This window comes from Balaenoptera acutorostrata, chromosome 20 (genome assembly GCF_949987535.1).
Source record: "Balaenoptera acutorostrata chromosome 20, mBalAcu1.1, whole genome shotgun sequence".
NCBI lineage: Eukaryota > Metazoa > Chordata > Mammalia > Artiodactyla > Balaenopteridae > Balaenoptera > Balaenoptera acutorostrata.
Window position 1 is genome coordinate 3,906,998 of NC_080083.1, and position 15,513 is coordinate 3,922,510.

A 15,513-nucleotide genomic window follows, 5' to 3' on the forward strand; every position below is an offset into this window, starting at 1 on the left:
TGTTACATGTCAATTATAACTCAGTTAAAAAAAATCTAAAAATTCTAATAGATTCAGTAATAAGACTATGAAAAACAGTAATTCCATATTTGAACAAAATTCTAGAAAATGAAGATGATGTTCTCTATATACATTTAGAGAAAAATGTAAACATTCTATTGCTTCTACAATATAATGCTAGAAAGGCTCCACGTCTAGTACAGTGTTTTTCAAAGTGCAGTTCAGGGGCCGAGTGCATCAGAATCCTCTGCGGTACTTAATTACAAATGCAGATCCCTGGGCCCCACCCCTGACCTTCTAAAACAGAAGAACATCTAGGAGTGGGGACTGGAGCCTGCCTTTTCCATCAGCTCTGCAGGTGAGTCTTTATATCCATAAAATTTCAGAACTACTAATCTAGAATCTAAAGCCGGTGGTGCGCTTGCGACATGCTAACACATTTTTGTTCCCAACAAAACAGCTGCACGAGCTCCAAAGAAATGTTATCATTACGATAATGGTTAATTACCAAAATTATTCAAAGATTTCAACTTCTGATTTTTAAAAAAAATCAAAGTAAAATGTGTCAACAGAACCAATAAACTAAACTGTGCAGGAAAACAAAGCCCACTCCACGTAAAATCTGTAAGAGTCAACTATTTGCAAATGAACAGCTTTACAGTATGGATCTTTGTGCCCACAAGGTGATAACAGAGATCTCATCATATATATATTAGGTTAACTTTAAAGATAATTTTTATATGTGTGTATAGTTATGCACAGTTGCTCTTTATTCAGAATGAAAGAAAAAAATAGTGCTATGCTTTGGCCTTGTGGACAGACTCAAAAAGCATTTTGAAAACACGAAGGCGAGTTGGTATCCTGGCTATGATGTCATGTGATGTTTCTGCAAGACGCTACCACAGAGGGGAACCGGGTGGAGGGTATATGAGATCCCTCTGTTATCATTTCTCACAACTGCATGTGAGTCTATGATGATCTCAAAATAAAGAGTTTAATTTAAAAAAAAAAACACCCTCCAAGGGCACTTATTTTACCCAGGTCTGGTCAAAGAACTACCGCTTTGGAAGGCATACTTTCTGCTACTGAAGTTAAGTGGCATTGCTGGCTTTTTTAGCTTATTAAGCTAGCTGATTTCAAAATTCTCTCCGAAAGTGTACTACACCACACATATTCCCTGGGAACAGGTTTAATTTCCTTTTTTATGTGCTTGTGATCCCTTTTTAGAGGTGAAACCATCTGTGTCCCACATACAAAGCAAAATTAGGCATCTTAACAGTCATTCTGTGCCTCTGAAACCCTATCTGACAGAGGCGATGCTTTTCATCTTCCAATATGAGCAACCATTAAGGTAATTCTAAGACCCAGTTAATATTTTCCAGAAAACAGACATTTTCTAACACGTAAGTTGTTTACTAAAGCCAACAGATACTGTAACTTTGTATTTTTATCTCGATTTTCTTTAAGAGCACGTTAACAAGCATGTAAGCATATCATCAATAATATTCCCAAAGGTCACAAGCGTCAGAGACAACTCAATGAAATGTGAAAAACTATACTCTTTAAAGATCTAGATGGAATGGATTGTGAAGAATCATTGTTTTTTTCCTTCAGACACTAACATTCGTTGAATTTGAAGACATTATGCGGTCTACATCACGAAGCCTTTTAGCTACAAGTGACTGAAAAACTGTTATTAATATTTATGGTGTAGAAAGGAATTCTTTAACACCAAAGCAAAGAACCAAAGAGAGCTCAGAGACACTGGCTCAAAGAACCGCCGTGAACACCAGGGTTCCTCTCTGTAAAAGTCACGTCATTCAGCATCTAGGTTATTAACATGTTCACAAAAAGAAAAGATTTCTATATGGTAACACAGAGTCTCACTTATGCCCCATAAAGTCAATGCAGACTAAAACTTCACTAATTAAGACTGTACTAGAATTAATGAAAAATCTGAATTAAAGACTAATTTTTCTTAAAAAGGATGTTTCCTTCCTTGATTTCAATTATGATAAAGGTTTCATGAATTTAAAACTTTAGTCATTTTTTTCATCACCCATACTAGAATCAGGATGAAACTGATTTCCATGTAGAAAACTCTTTCATTCTACAGAATACCATTTCGTAGTTTTAACAATATTTGGTGTTGGTAGTGACAGCAGGCATTTAAAATGCTTGATAACCAACTGTTTAAGTATCTTCAAATATATTTTGTCAAGTGCTCTGTATTACACAATGAGTATAACTACAAATCATGTTTGTTAATTCAATGAATTACACCATTAGCTACAATGGGGGCATATAAACATAGACACAGTGCCCACATTCAAAGATTACTCTTAATAAGAAGAAACTCTTCAAGAACTTTATTATTCTGATTGAATTTGAAAAATAATACTGGATTTCTTCAAAAATATTCCATAATTTGAACCTTTCACAAATCCAGTTAGTACAAATTAGTGTAATTTAACTGCAGCTACAGTAATAAAGATTAATGGATAACCAGAGGTCCCCTTAAAGCTTCCTTTAATGTATGAGTCACAAAAGTAATTTATTAACAATTCCTTTATTTAGTCCTAAATATGCGTTTGTAAAATACTTCCAATTATTTTTAAAAATACATTCAACAAACTACAGTTATTACATTTTTGATTTTTTGTTTTCACGGAAAGTACAAAAGTAAACTGCAGCCCAATCCAACTAAATGAATACAGTCTAATTACTGAAATACTAAGTTTTAAAGTTTTACTCCATCGTTTCTAATAAAGAAAACTAGCAAATAAATGGCTTATTTTTAATAAATTGCAGGGAAATTCTAGGAAAGTTTTTCAAATTCACATTAACCCAGGCTTCATCTGGTCCCTCTGTAAAGAACTTCACAAGCATCACACATCCCCTCAGTAAAGAAGCTACAAGAGTTACCACATTACAAATTTTTAACTTAAAACGTTCAACAAAATCTCCAACTGACTGAACTGTACTGTTTTCTTCAGGAATTAAATAAATCTAAAAGGATCTAAACTCAAAATCAGAACGGTTAAAAAGTTCTAAAGACACAATTCCTTCAACATTAGATTATTAAATGTCTATATACAGTGCGTAATTTTTCTCTAATACCACCCAAAGATTTTTTATGCTATGATTTAGCACCAGCATAGGCATAGAATAAGTAAAAATAACCAGCATTATTCTTTGATATAGTTTCTTAGCACAACAAATTTCTTTTTCTTCTTCTCAAATAATTTAATAGGTTAGAGGTTAAAATACATATATATCCCACAGAAAATTTAACACTTTATCAAAAACTGTTCTACAATAGGCCAATGTAATTGTCAGATGGGGAAAAAATACATAAAATTTTATTTTTTAAGATTAGGAGAACATTATTGTTAGAAAACTTTTAAAAAACAAACTTTTATGCTCAGATACTATGACCACCATTCATTAAAGTGCTTATAAACCCAAAGTGAGAGAAAGCAGAGAATCAAGCTAACGCATATTTAGTAATACAAGGATCATACCTCCATGTTGTTTAAAACTGATACATCAGTTGTTTTACTTCATATAAAACTTTTTCAGGTGAATGGATTTGACCATCTACACTTATCCTCCTTCGGAATTTAAAATAACAAAATTACAGAACCTGGTTTCATATACGCATCTTAGGCACAAGTGATTGAACAGCTGTGGAAATCTACGTCTCAAATATCAAAAATTCCTGATATAATAAAATGGTGTAAACTTAAACCATCCATTTCTAATCCAATTACTTTATCTCCTCATCTCATCTGCAATGATTTCATGATGTTTGGATAAAGAATGATGTGGCATTTTGTTCATGATTAAATTCTAACGTAGAATGTAGAAATATTATGGAAAAGGAAACCCAAACAAAAGCAAGTTCAAGTATTTTTAACATAACTATAAATGATGAAAATGTATAGATCACTAAGGAAATGTCTATTTAGAAGGAAGTCATAACCAATTCGTTTGTTCATCATTTTATCATTTAATCCCCCAATTTTTTTAGTTGGAAAATCCTCTGAATGAAAGGGACTTTGTCAAAAAGCTACTGGCTTTGGTTTCAGAATCTCCTTCCTAATTACTCTGCCCACCTGATGAATGTCAAGATTGCAACACACAAATCAGCGTTCTTTATTATACTGAGTCTGTCCGTCTAACACTCCTGTGCATTTGCTACTATCACATGGTAACAATATAGGCTGTCGTGTAATAATTTTAAGGGAAAAATCTGTTTCATAATTTTTTAATATTACTGCTTTCTAAATTACTGCCATTAGAGTATTTGAAATGGAATGTTATCTGTTTTATTTGCTGCATCCAGCGTACTTTATGGTATAATGTGATCACCCGGTCACATTCAGTGACCTAAAACTATCCCACTGAGCAAAGCCGGGGCCAGGACAGAGCCCTTCCCTCAGTGAAAATGAGCTGAGAATTGGAGCTTCCCCCTCCTACTCCCTTGATTTCTGCTAAGGGGTCCTGCCAGACATGGTGGCAGTTTTAACGTCTCCCTAGCGCCCCAAGAGGGGAGGAAAGGTGGAGGCAGAGGACCTCCCGTGGATGGAGGAAATCAGGCAGGGGAACAGAAAGGACACACAAACTAAGGCAGGGCTTTCTGCGTCTCTTCTAACTGATCCCCAGGCTCTATGACAGGCTACCCATACCTGCCTCCCAGAGCTGCTGTAAGGGTTACAGAACCGCGCGGGTGCAGCATCTTTGTCTGGCATGTGCTACGTGCTTCTTTATTCCCACCCTGCAACCGGCATTCAACAGTTTCTTAGTTTGAATCAACCTATTCCCACGGAACGTTTGAAATTTCTCCGCCTCACAGACTTATGAATAAATTAGCTTTAAACAGCGTTTCACAGCTTACATAATGTTTTCACATATGTTATTTCACTTGAAAGTGTTTTTTCATAGACACAACCTTAGGTAAAATGAGATGGGTAGGTCTGTGCCTCTTTTTGCCTCTGTGTACCATATCCTGTTTGGTCACTTCTAGATTTTCTCTTGGGCTAAGATTTAACTGCATGAAACTGAGGTCTTCTGGCTACAAAGACTGTTGATGCAAACTTCTAACCACAACATGTCTAAGTGATACATAGCAGGGGCCATTCAAAATATTTAACCACCAATACAGCATGGGCCTGGGGCTCACCCAAAGGGACGCTGGCCCCCCTGCTCTCACCCCTGCTCTGATGTCTATGGAGTCCTGGGCGCGGGGTGGGTGGCTGCCTGACTTACCGGCCCACAGGTTAACAGCCGGCATCTCCTGACTAGCAGCCCTGCACGTAGGTTTTTATCCCCGTATTTAAAGTGGACCATTTGGGTCCAGTGGTATAGACTCCGCGCTTCCACTGCATGGGGCGTGGGTTCGATCCCTGGTCAGGGAACTAAGATCCCACAGGCTGCGTGGCGAGGCCGAAAAATTTTTTAAATAAATAAATAAATGAAGTGGACCGTTGGGCTGTATGGGGGGGGGATGCTAGAATGGGCCCCGAGAACTCATTCTTCTCATCTCATATACAGTCTTCAACTCCCTGGATGTCCCTTCTTGTACATTATACACGTTCGATGCCCCTAAAAACGGTCTTCTGTGATACAGACATCTGTACCTCAGCTGACAAATAAAATATCTGAGCTATTACAAAGTGTGGTTTTCTACCTCCTCACATTTGAGTTTAGTTGCGCTGCTATTTTTGTCTCAACCACAGTATTAGCGAAATTATTTAAATATTTTATTGAGTCTTCTCTCATATTTACAAAATGAGTAGGAAACAGAAAATGGAAAGCATAGGGACTAGTGATCAGAGAAACTGAAGAGGAAAACCTGCGCCTAAAGCTTGTGCCCTCTGGCTTTTATTTACTGGATTAAGCCGGGAGATGGTGTATTTGACGGTGAAGAAGATGTTCAAAATTTTAAAGCACTGAGAAAATTTTGGACATAGAGTACTGAAGATTGTGTTTAATTAATAGAGTACTGAAGATCGTGTTTAATTAATAGAGTACTGAAGATCGTGTTTAATTAGGAACTGGAACTAAGACTTCAATGACAATCTTAAGCTGGACGGGAGTATTCAGAACCCCTAACAACAAGGAAATTGATCTGTTTACACCTTTATATTTAATATATAAAGCAGCTTTCTTAGGCTTTAAAAAACAGTTTCATGCTTTGTTTTCTAATTATAAAATCAGAAAAAAATAGAAAAATAAAAGATAAACCATAGTACTGATACTCACATATAAAGTTAATATATTTTTATCTCTCTCCCTATATATTGCTCTGAATATGCTCTTTCACTTAACATTATAGAGTGAACATCATTTGTGTTAAAAAAATTATATATCTATATATCTATCTATATACACACACACACACACACACACACACACACACACACACACACAAATAGATCTACCTTATCACCTGTAATGACTGCAGAGTATTTCTTTCACTGGACAAATCAAGATGTATTTATACAATCTCCTTTTAAGTTTTTCTTGAGCAGCTTTTTGGTTATTCTTCTAAATTACAGTAACTACTTAGAAATGCCTTTTGACTTTCTCTTCAATAAACTGCCCTTTTAAGATGTCTATAAATCAATGGCCATTTGGCCCTTCATTTAAATGACTTGAATATATCCAAGCTACACATCACAATGAAAATCTAATCGTTCATTTACTTGAGAAGAATTTTATTAAGCATCTATTATGTGCTGCTGGGGATATGGTAGGGAACTAGGTTCCTGATCTAGGGGAACCACTAGTTAATGAGGGCACAACCAGAGACCAGCCACTGTGTGAGGGCTTTTCAAACACAGCCTAATTCAGGGGTTTTCACACAGTGTTTGAAGAACCCCAAAGTTCTGTGAAGGTCCCTGAAAAGTCTTCTGTTATAGGGAATGCTGGGGGAGAAGAGGAGCAAAGGAGGAGGGAAAGATGGGGGACAGGAAGAAGAGGAGGAAAGAAAGCTGCACAGGAGAGAGAGGAGAGCGAAGATGAAGACGACAGTCAGGACGATGGCCCGGAGGATGCGAGATGGCGAGACGGGGAGGACCACAGAGACGACGGCCAGGAAGACAAACACGATGGTGAGGAAGACGGCAGAGGAGGAAGTGCTAAAACCAATTGATCTAACTTAACCCTTAGGGAAAATTCTACAGGGTAGATGTTACAGGTCTCAGTTCCTACGTGAGAAAGCTGGGGTTCAGTGAGATTGCCTGGTGACAAAAATAATACACCTAGTAAGTGGAGCGGGAATTTGACTCTGGGCCTGTTCTGCTCCCAAACTTCTGACCTTCACCAGGACATTATTTGATGGACTTTGTCTATTACAGATCAGTTGATCATTACAGAGGCAGAGACTGGGCTTCAAATCTTCCAATCACTGATGGACATGACTCAGATTTTACCTTAAAGAGGCAAATCTACTCAATAACAGTAATGTATCTAGTGTCTTTACTTGCAGAAAATATTTTACAATTATGGGAGCAATGTCTTCCTAGGAAGGGAGGAATAATCCTGAGGGGGGCACAACACATTCACCCACAGGACTCTTACTTCTTCCGTGTAATTTAATTGGGGACTAAAATCTCTCCATTTACGTCCAAAGGCTTTTACTTCCCTGACTTTTGTTGAAGCCACAGACTGGCAGAGGCTGACTTCAGCACGCCCACTCCAGCCCCCCAGAGGAAGAGATGTGAGAAGATGCTGGGCTCACAGGTGTACACACCTGGGGTTAAGGAGTATCACAAGCTAACTTATGCGCGCTTCTTAATATGCGACTATAGTGTTTCCTGGACAAGTTGATCCTCAGGCTGAAAAAGGAGAAGGAGGCTTACAACATTTATTCTTCAATAAGTAAAGAAAAAAAACGCCAAGCATATCTGGCTGTATTTTACGCATACTCTTCCCGACCTTTTGCTTTCACGGCTCTGCAAAAGTGGGCTTTTCTGCAGGTGTGCTTCCCAAGTAAGGAGGTCTGCTTTTGTGGAGCACAAAGAAACTGCATCTTCACATCTTTTGCTAAAGGGACGCATGGCTTACAGTGCGATGAAGAAAATGATTGAGGTGATTATGAGTAGTTTTCTCAAGGGGCCTTAAAGAAACAGAGTAAAGGCAAACAAAAATATAGGAGGCTGGGGGCTTCCCTGGTGGCGCAGTGGTTGAGAATCTGCCTGCCAATGCAGGGGACACGGGTTCGAGCCCTGGTCTGGGAGGATCCCACATGCCGCGGAGCAACCAGGCCCGTGAGCCACAACTACTGAGCCTGCGCATCTGGAGCCTGTGCTCCGCAACAAGAGAGTCCGCGATAGTGAGAGGCCCGCGCACCGCGATGAAGAGTGGCCCCCGCTTGCCGTGGCTGGAGAGAGCCCTCGCGCGGAGGCGAGGGCCCAACACAGCCATAAATAAAATAAATAAATAAAATTAAAAAAAAAAAAATATAGGAGGCTGAAAGAGCTGGTCTACCCACATAAGCCTAAATAAAAATAGTTCTCCTACATAACCACTGAGAGTAAGATCCTGGTAAAGATTACAAAAGATGCAGATACCACAGGAAGTTTTAAGCTGATTCAGACAGTATGTTTATAACTGGAAATCAAACAATGGAATTCAGGTAGGAGAAACTGAGAACTTGAGTTAATAGTTCTTCATGGCAAAGGGCTCATCAGCTGAGGAAAGGTTACATTATTTATACACCAATGTAGAAATATAAAGTACTATTTCATCAAAGGGAAGAAATTTCATTTCTGCAAACTACAACTGAAGCATAATGGACCTGGCAATCTCTTAAATCTAAAGAAAAAGATTTATTTTTACTAATGCAAAACGGGTATTTAAAAAAAAATAAATGTAGAAATACAGATTTTAGAAATGTACCTTGAGATATACTCTTCTTGAACACTTTTGTTTGGGTTCTGTACTCCTGCTGTAACTCGGCCCAGCTGTACAATCATAAATCCATCCATAATGTACTTAACTGCCCCCTCTCAAAGCACCCTCTCCCCTCCTCCACAAACCTTTTTATTTAATTATCTAAATATCTGAGGTGAAAGCATTTTTACAAGAATTCACGCATGCAGGCAAAAAAAAAAATAGAGAATCCCTACTATATGCACACCCTATTAGGAGAATTCATAATTTGTATCATAAGTCATTCAATTTTAATGGTTTATTCTGACCAAAAGAATATTTGCAAAGAGTTACTTTCTATCCAGAAATATAAAATAGCATAAAAAGAACACAAGTATTATAATCAAGTCATAACTGAAAAAAAAGATATCTGATACTTAGTATTTTTTTTAATTTATGACTGCAGGAACAGTTTTTTGTCAAATAAGCATGTTCACAGCTAACATGTTATCGCATTAAGTATAGGACAAACTAAAAAAAAAAAAGATTACAGCTGAAAATGCAAATGCTCAAAATTGCAGCATTAAAATGTAGATGAAACAACACAATTTATAATCCTTTCATGTTTTAATCTACTCATAAGCATATGAGTAGTTTGTTTTTCATATCTTTTTTTTTTAACTAAAAATTCAGTTCAGTGAAATTGCTTATTAAACTATTAGAGGTACCAAAAAAGCAAAATTAAACAGAAAATGTCTACACTGTTAAAAAAAAAAAAAGAACGAAAAAAGATAAATTAGATTTATACACAGCATCTGCAACAAATTTGAGGTACTGGCTAGGGCTTCAAGATTCCATGCTATAATTTAAAAACCACACACACACAAGATTCAAATTACTATTAAAAATGCAACTTTTGAAAAAATTAAAAACACTTCTGAAGGTGGTGCTAACTTTGATGTGGCTGTGTTACTAGCCTGTTTTGGTACCTGAGGGCGAAATAGTAACTTCTCAATAGCGTGTAATTAAAAGAACAACAGTTAAGTGTGCAAAAAAAAAAATTACTTTTTATTTTTAAGTACAGAATGACAGTAACAATATTAACAGTCTAAACATAGGGCAAATGCATAAATTCTCAATGCAGCACACTCACACACATACAGTTTTTATTTAATAGAAGTCACTAGCTCAAATGACTAGTTCTTAGTTTTGACCTACCTGAACATAGTAAGTAGAATGCATTTACTGCATTGGAATTTTTGTTCAATAATCTTAAAACTTCCTCTAGGGAGAGAAAATTTAAAGTGAGTACGGCTTATTTTTATTTATAAATGTTAATGCTTTACATCAGAATATATCTTACCTCTCCCTCCTCACCACCAGTATGTAAATACATGAGAAAACTGAGGTAAGAATAATAAATAGCTGAAATATGCTTATTATGGCAGAGCTGTCGCCGACCCCCACTATAATGTCTCAATGGTATAACTTTACTTAGTGGTAGCACCAGGAAAGTAGATACAGGAAGAAAGAACAGTCTTCAGAAAATAATCTATTCAAAACATTAAATTTATAAAAACATACACCTACAGTAGAGAAGTTGGTTTAGTAAAGAAAGCAAATAGCTTAAATTTACACATTGCTCCATAATCTACTTTAAAACCAACTCTCTTTAAAAGAGCTGAAGTTAATTCAAAAGTTATACCATAGTCTTGGTCAAATTAAACTATTTTCTTTCAAGATTATATTTCAAAGACTTAAATATGAAGCCTCGCACTTTCAGTCCTTTGCACCAAACATATGATTCTATTATTCAAGGAGAGACGAATTATAGTTATAACAATCTATCTCTTCTAAAGTTAAAAACAAGTCAGAAACCAAATCAATATGATTCAGTGTATTTCAGTAATGCTCATACTGATTAATAAATATCTCCTTGTAATTTTAAACATTAATAAAACATTGCAGAGAACAAAAAATATATAGATGTTAATACTGCAAGAGCTTGAGAGAATTGAACAGCGAGTCACCAAAGGAACACTATCAAGTTCACCCCATCGAATTGCACCCCATCGCATGTCTCCACCCAAGGACACTCCCCTCCCCACAAACACTCTCTCTCAGTGAGCTTAACAAAGTCGATTTTCATCAAAACAGTACGACAGACAGAACTGTAACCACTTCCACCATTAAACACACTTGGTTCAATTAAATGGCTTGAAAAACGTATAGTAATAAAAGCACAGAGTACCCTATTAACATATAAACACATCTATATAAAGTCTGAAAGTTGCAAAGAGAAAAGGAGTTACTTCCCGCTAATTAGCTGTGGTAACAGGATGTTTATTAAAGCTGGATTTATTTTTAAAATATACATTATACATCTTTAAAACGAGGAAGAGGATTATAGAAATCAAGAACTTTTAAAAGTGTGTCTGAATGCCGTAATTCAAGAGTTTATACTGAACCTTTTATTCAATGGGTTGACTAAAGGAATTTAAGTTAGTGAGACCCAAATGGCTTAAGTTTAAATGGATATTGATGGAGAAGTAAACATTTGGGTACATTTTAAAATAAAGATGAAATGGTAAAGTGCCTTCAAACTAAACATATTTAAAATAATAAATAGAAAGTAATGAAAGATGCATCCTTATAAGGAATCAGAGGGAAAAAAAAAATCCCAGCAATGAATCAACACAAGTACCCCCTTATTAATCGCAGTGCTTTTTGTTTGAAGCATTTTTCTAATTGACACTGAATTAGCATTTACTACCCCAGAGAGAGTTCTCCGTGGCAAGCACTTTAATGGGGGTTGTCTGGTGGCTTCCGCTCGTATTAGAGGTGTAACCAAATAGATTTCGTGCGCCGAGTTCGCTATGGTGGTGCAGGCGGCCCGGGAACGGCTTTCCTCCTCGCCCACAGGACACGCTGGGCGTGGAGCTCTTGCCCTTGACTAATACATCAGGTCCTTTAAAACAATGCATTAATTATGCATTCGCTGCAAGTTCAGACACTGCGCTTAATGTGATTAGTGCTGCTGTCTACCCGACTTAAGTACCGACATGTATTTTAAAGACTGAAAGTGAACTGGATGCCTTCAACTACCCAGAACATTCGCTGTGAAGTCTTCTCAGAGGCCGTACAGTAAAGATGGGGACACACAGGCCTCAACCCCTAACGCCAGCAGGAGCCCTGGTTCAGCTCTTTAAACTCACAGGCATCCCATTTGTAATCTGTGATCCAATTTGTTTACCTCCCCAGAGAGCTGCATTTTGTCTTCTGGCTCTGAACGCCGGCCTCTGAATATGTTTAAAATTTTACAGTGTGGTTTTTGGTATGGAAATAAAACTTTATTTTTCAATAGCCCAAATGTTTTTCTTTCAACGAACCTCTTTGGTCCAAGGCTAATTCATCAAAGAATGACTTGAACACTGCGAAAATTACCAGTAGCACCTGAAATCCCATTCTCGACGGTTTCAGGACTTTATTACATTTTATTAATAAGATGACAATGTGGTACAAGAAGGGCATGCTGTCACCTCCTATCAGCTGTAGGAGTGGCGCCTTCTATTTTCAGCGCGTGTTGAAAACTACGGCCTCCATGAAACGTCTCAACTGGAGGTGACAGGATAAAGACATCCCTGTAGTTATTTTACTGATGTGCATTCATCAGTGACAACCTGGGTAAATACATCTAAAGATGAAGCTCGCGTTTCACTGTTCACATTTCAGGGGGAAGAAACCCAACCAGCATCTCCTAAATCAATTTGTCACCTGCTTTTACTGGCCATTTCCTATTGGATTTCAAACCAGAGTGAAAACTGATAACGCAATAGGAAGAAAAAATGAGATTTAAATAATTCTACACGAAAAGGAACATTTCTAAAATTAGGAACACTTGTTTCAAGTATAACTTATAAACTGGTTCTGATTCAACATTAAACAAATAATCTCCAGCACTGGCCACAGTCACATAATGAAAACACCCAACCCTCCGGAGCCTCCTAAGAGTGGGAAAGGAGACTCCATGTTCTGACAGATAAAGAAACCAAAGCAGAGAGAGGGGAGCCGGGGAGCCGAGCGGCACCCAGGGCACAGAGGGCGCTCGGCACCGGACCACTGCCGGCAAGACCGCCACAGGCCTTCCCCCCCAGCCACCGCCGTACGTATTCCCACAAGTAATCATCTAACAAGCGGGTGCTATGAAATGAACACACCATCCTAATTATCAAGAGGCCCATTAACAAATTACATGTGCAACACAGACCGAGAGGGTAAACGTCCACCAACAAAGGACAGCGGGACTGGCGGCAGCACCCAAGCTCACGTTCTGAACAGAATGAGAAAAAATAATCAGCTCTGGATTGTCCAATGGAAGTCTTAACTTCTTAATTCTATGTTCATGGAAATTAGGGAAAACCACCACGGGAGACTGCTTGCGGAATATTCTTAGGATGTGGCTCACTTCACTAAAACTATCCCTCACTTCTCAATCCTCGAAGGAATGCCAATGGCGTATAATAAACGCTAAACACTAGTCTCTCTAAAGGGGTGCCCCCCCAATTCACAAATTTTGTGCCAAGTTCAAGAGATGAAGCGATTCTTTCCATGGCTACATAGCTGTCCGAGTCTAACAGAGTGGTCACCCTGCAATATCTGATGCAACAACGAACCTATTCACAGCTGAACTGAGCAGAAGACAAAGAATCAGGTACCTGATTTATTCTTTAGAGACCCACTGTCACAGTGACAGGAGAGAGAGACGTGAAACCAACCGCAGGCAATCGACTGTAACTGTTGTAAATACTGTATCTGCTTTTCAGTAACACTAAGCAAGCCTAGTTTCACAGCTCGGTACCACTGATACACGGGCACCAAAAGAGAAGAAAAGGGAAAAGCACTTGATACTGAAGAGAAAATGGTCCAAGCCTACACATCACGTGGTTTGACTTAAAAGACAGATTAAAGATACTTAAACGGCTCTGAACATACACTGCAGGCACCTGTTGTTCTCAGGCTGGCTGTCCCGCCTCACCCCCGTGAGCACGCGAACGCTGTGCCCGCACAGAAAGCCCTGCTCACACCATCTCACGTTGCCTGACTCGGAGGAGAGCGGATTTATTTCGCAATTTCAGTTTCTTTGGGATACATGATTTACATTAAAATGTAACACCAAACAGACCACAGAAATAACATTTACATTCTCTATCGAATGCCTTTCATTATAAATTGCCTTCCTAATTTTATGATTTGTAAAAATTTTTCTTTTTAATCAGACAAATTAGTTTCCTATGCTTCCATCATGCTCTGGGCTACTTTATCCACACTAGGAAAAAAGCCTGAGTTCTACAACAAGTTTTAATTTTCACAGCTCGTGCATCGATAATATTACCTATGTGAATCCATTCTATACTCAAATAGTCTTAAGAAAATTACTGACTTAAGGCTGCTGAGAAGAGATTTATGATTTGGGGATCCAGATTCATTATGATGAATTGTGAGCCTGCAGTGTAAAGAAAAGTTCAGAAGTCGTCGCCTCCCCAGATCAAAGGTTTACTGCATGAGCGGGAGAAGAACCAATAGGTTCCGTGACGGAAGAAAAACTAGAATTCTGAGTTCGAGCTCCGGCACCCAAGGCAGGGTGATTTTTTACCTCTGAGCCTCAGTCTCCCGAGCAGTAGAGCGGTACTCACATGGTGACCCCTGTTCCATGCACGTCAGGGAGCTGCGGGGAAGATCAAAGACCTGGCTCAGGAAACAGCTCTGTAAACTGTGAGGTACCCTCGAAACGCAAGGCACCGCGGTATCGTCCTCACTCCCAGCCTTCTCTCCACATCCGTCCCGCTGCGCATCCTCTCCGGGGGCTGAATGGGCTTGGCTTCTGCTCTCAAGCCCTTGTGGAAGCAGGCAGACCCCGTGTAGTGGTGACTCCCCCAAAGGCAAGCGCTGGAAACCTTACCTCGGTTTCTTAGGATTCAGGGAGGATTTAGCTGGTTTCTGGCAGACGCATACTTAGGAAAGATCTTAATTCAACACAGTTTACTGAAGCAGCGGTCTCCTGGCCAGTGGACTGTCCAGCGCTTGGCTTTCGTGAAGACTGAGAGGCCAGTCTCAGCCATCTCAGCACCGCCTGCCACTTGGCAGGGCTTCCCTCAGCTGGTCAAGGGCATTTTTCTTCCTCAGAGCAGCCCCACAGCCACTGCCACCGACCAGGACTGCAGTCAGCCCTGCGCCTAGAAAATCTCCGACTGTGGGGTGAGGAGTGGGAAGCTAGAGCAGAGAGAGGTACGGCAAGGCTTAAGGTCAACACGCAGAAAACGTCAGAGGAGGTCAGACCCAGAAATCCTCTGCTGGTGAAAGGGCAGCAAGAATCTGCGAACAGGTGCCTTGTGTGTTGATGTTTGGTCAAAGCAAGGTTAGGAATCTAGTGGGTAAGTCAGGGTCAAGAGAGAAAGGGCTCCAGAGTCAGATAAAACTGGAAGGACTTCCAGCTCTGCCATTTGGCCAAATAACCGGAGGCGATTCACTTAACTTCTCTGAGCAACCATTTTCTCATCTGTCCCACGGGGAAAGCAAGACCTAGCTTACAGTGTTGCTACGAAGATAAAATCAGATGATGTACGTAAAGTGATG

The 15,513-nt window shown here is 39.0% G+C and overlaps 1 protein-coding gene across 2 annotated transcripts in view; it reads right to left on the minus strand.

Annotated features, from left to right (window-relative positions):
- LOC103013334 (protoheme IX farnesyltransferase, mitochondrial) overlaps positions 1 to 15,513 on the minus strand; it is a 110,551-nt gene that overhangs the window by 54,086 nt on the left and 40,952 nt on the right. The gene's annotated exons all lie outside the window — the stretch shown is intronic.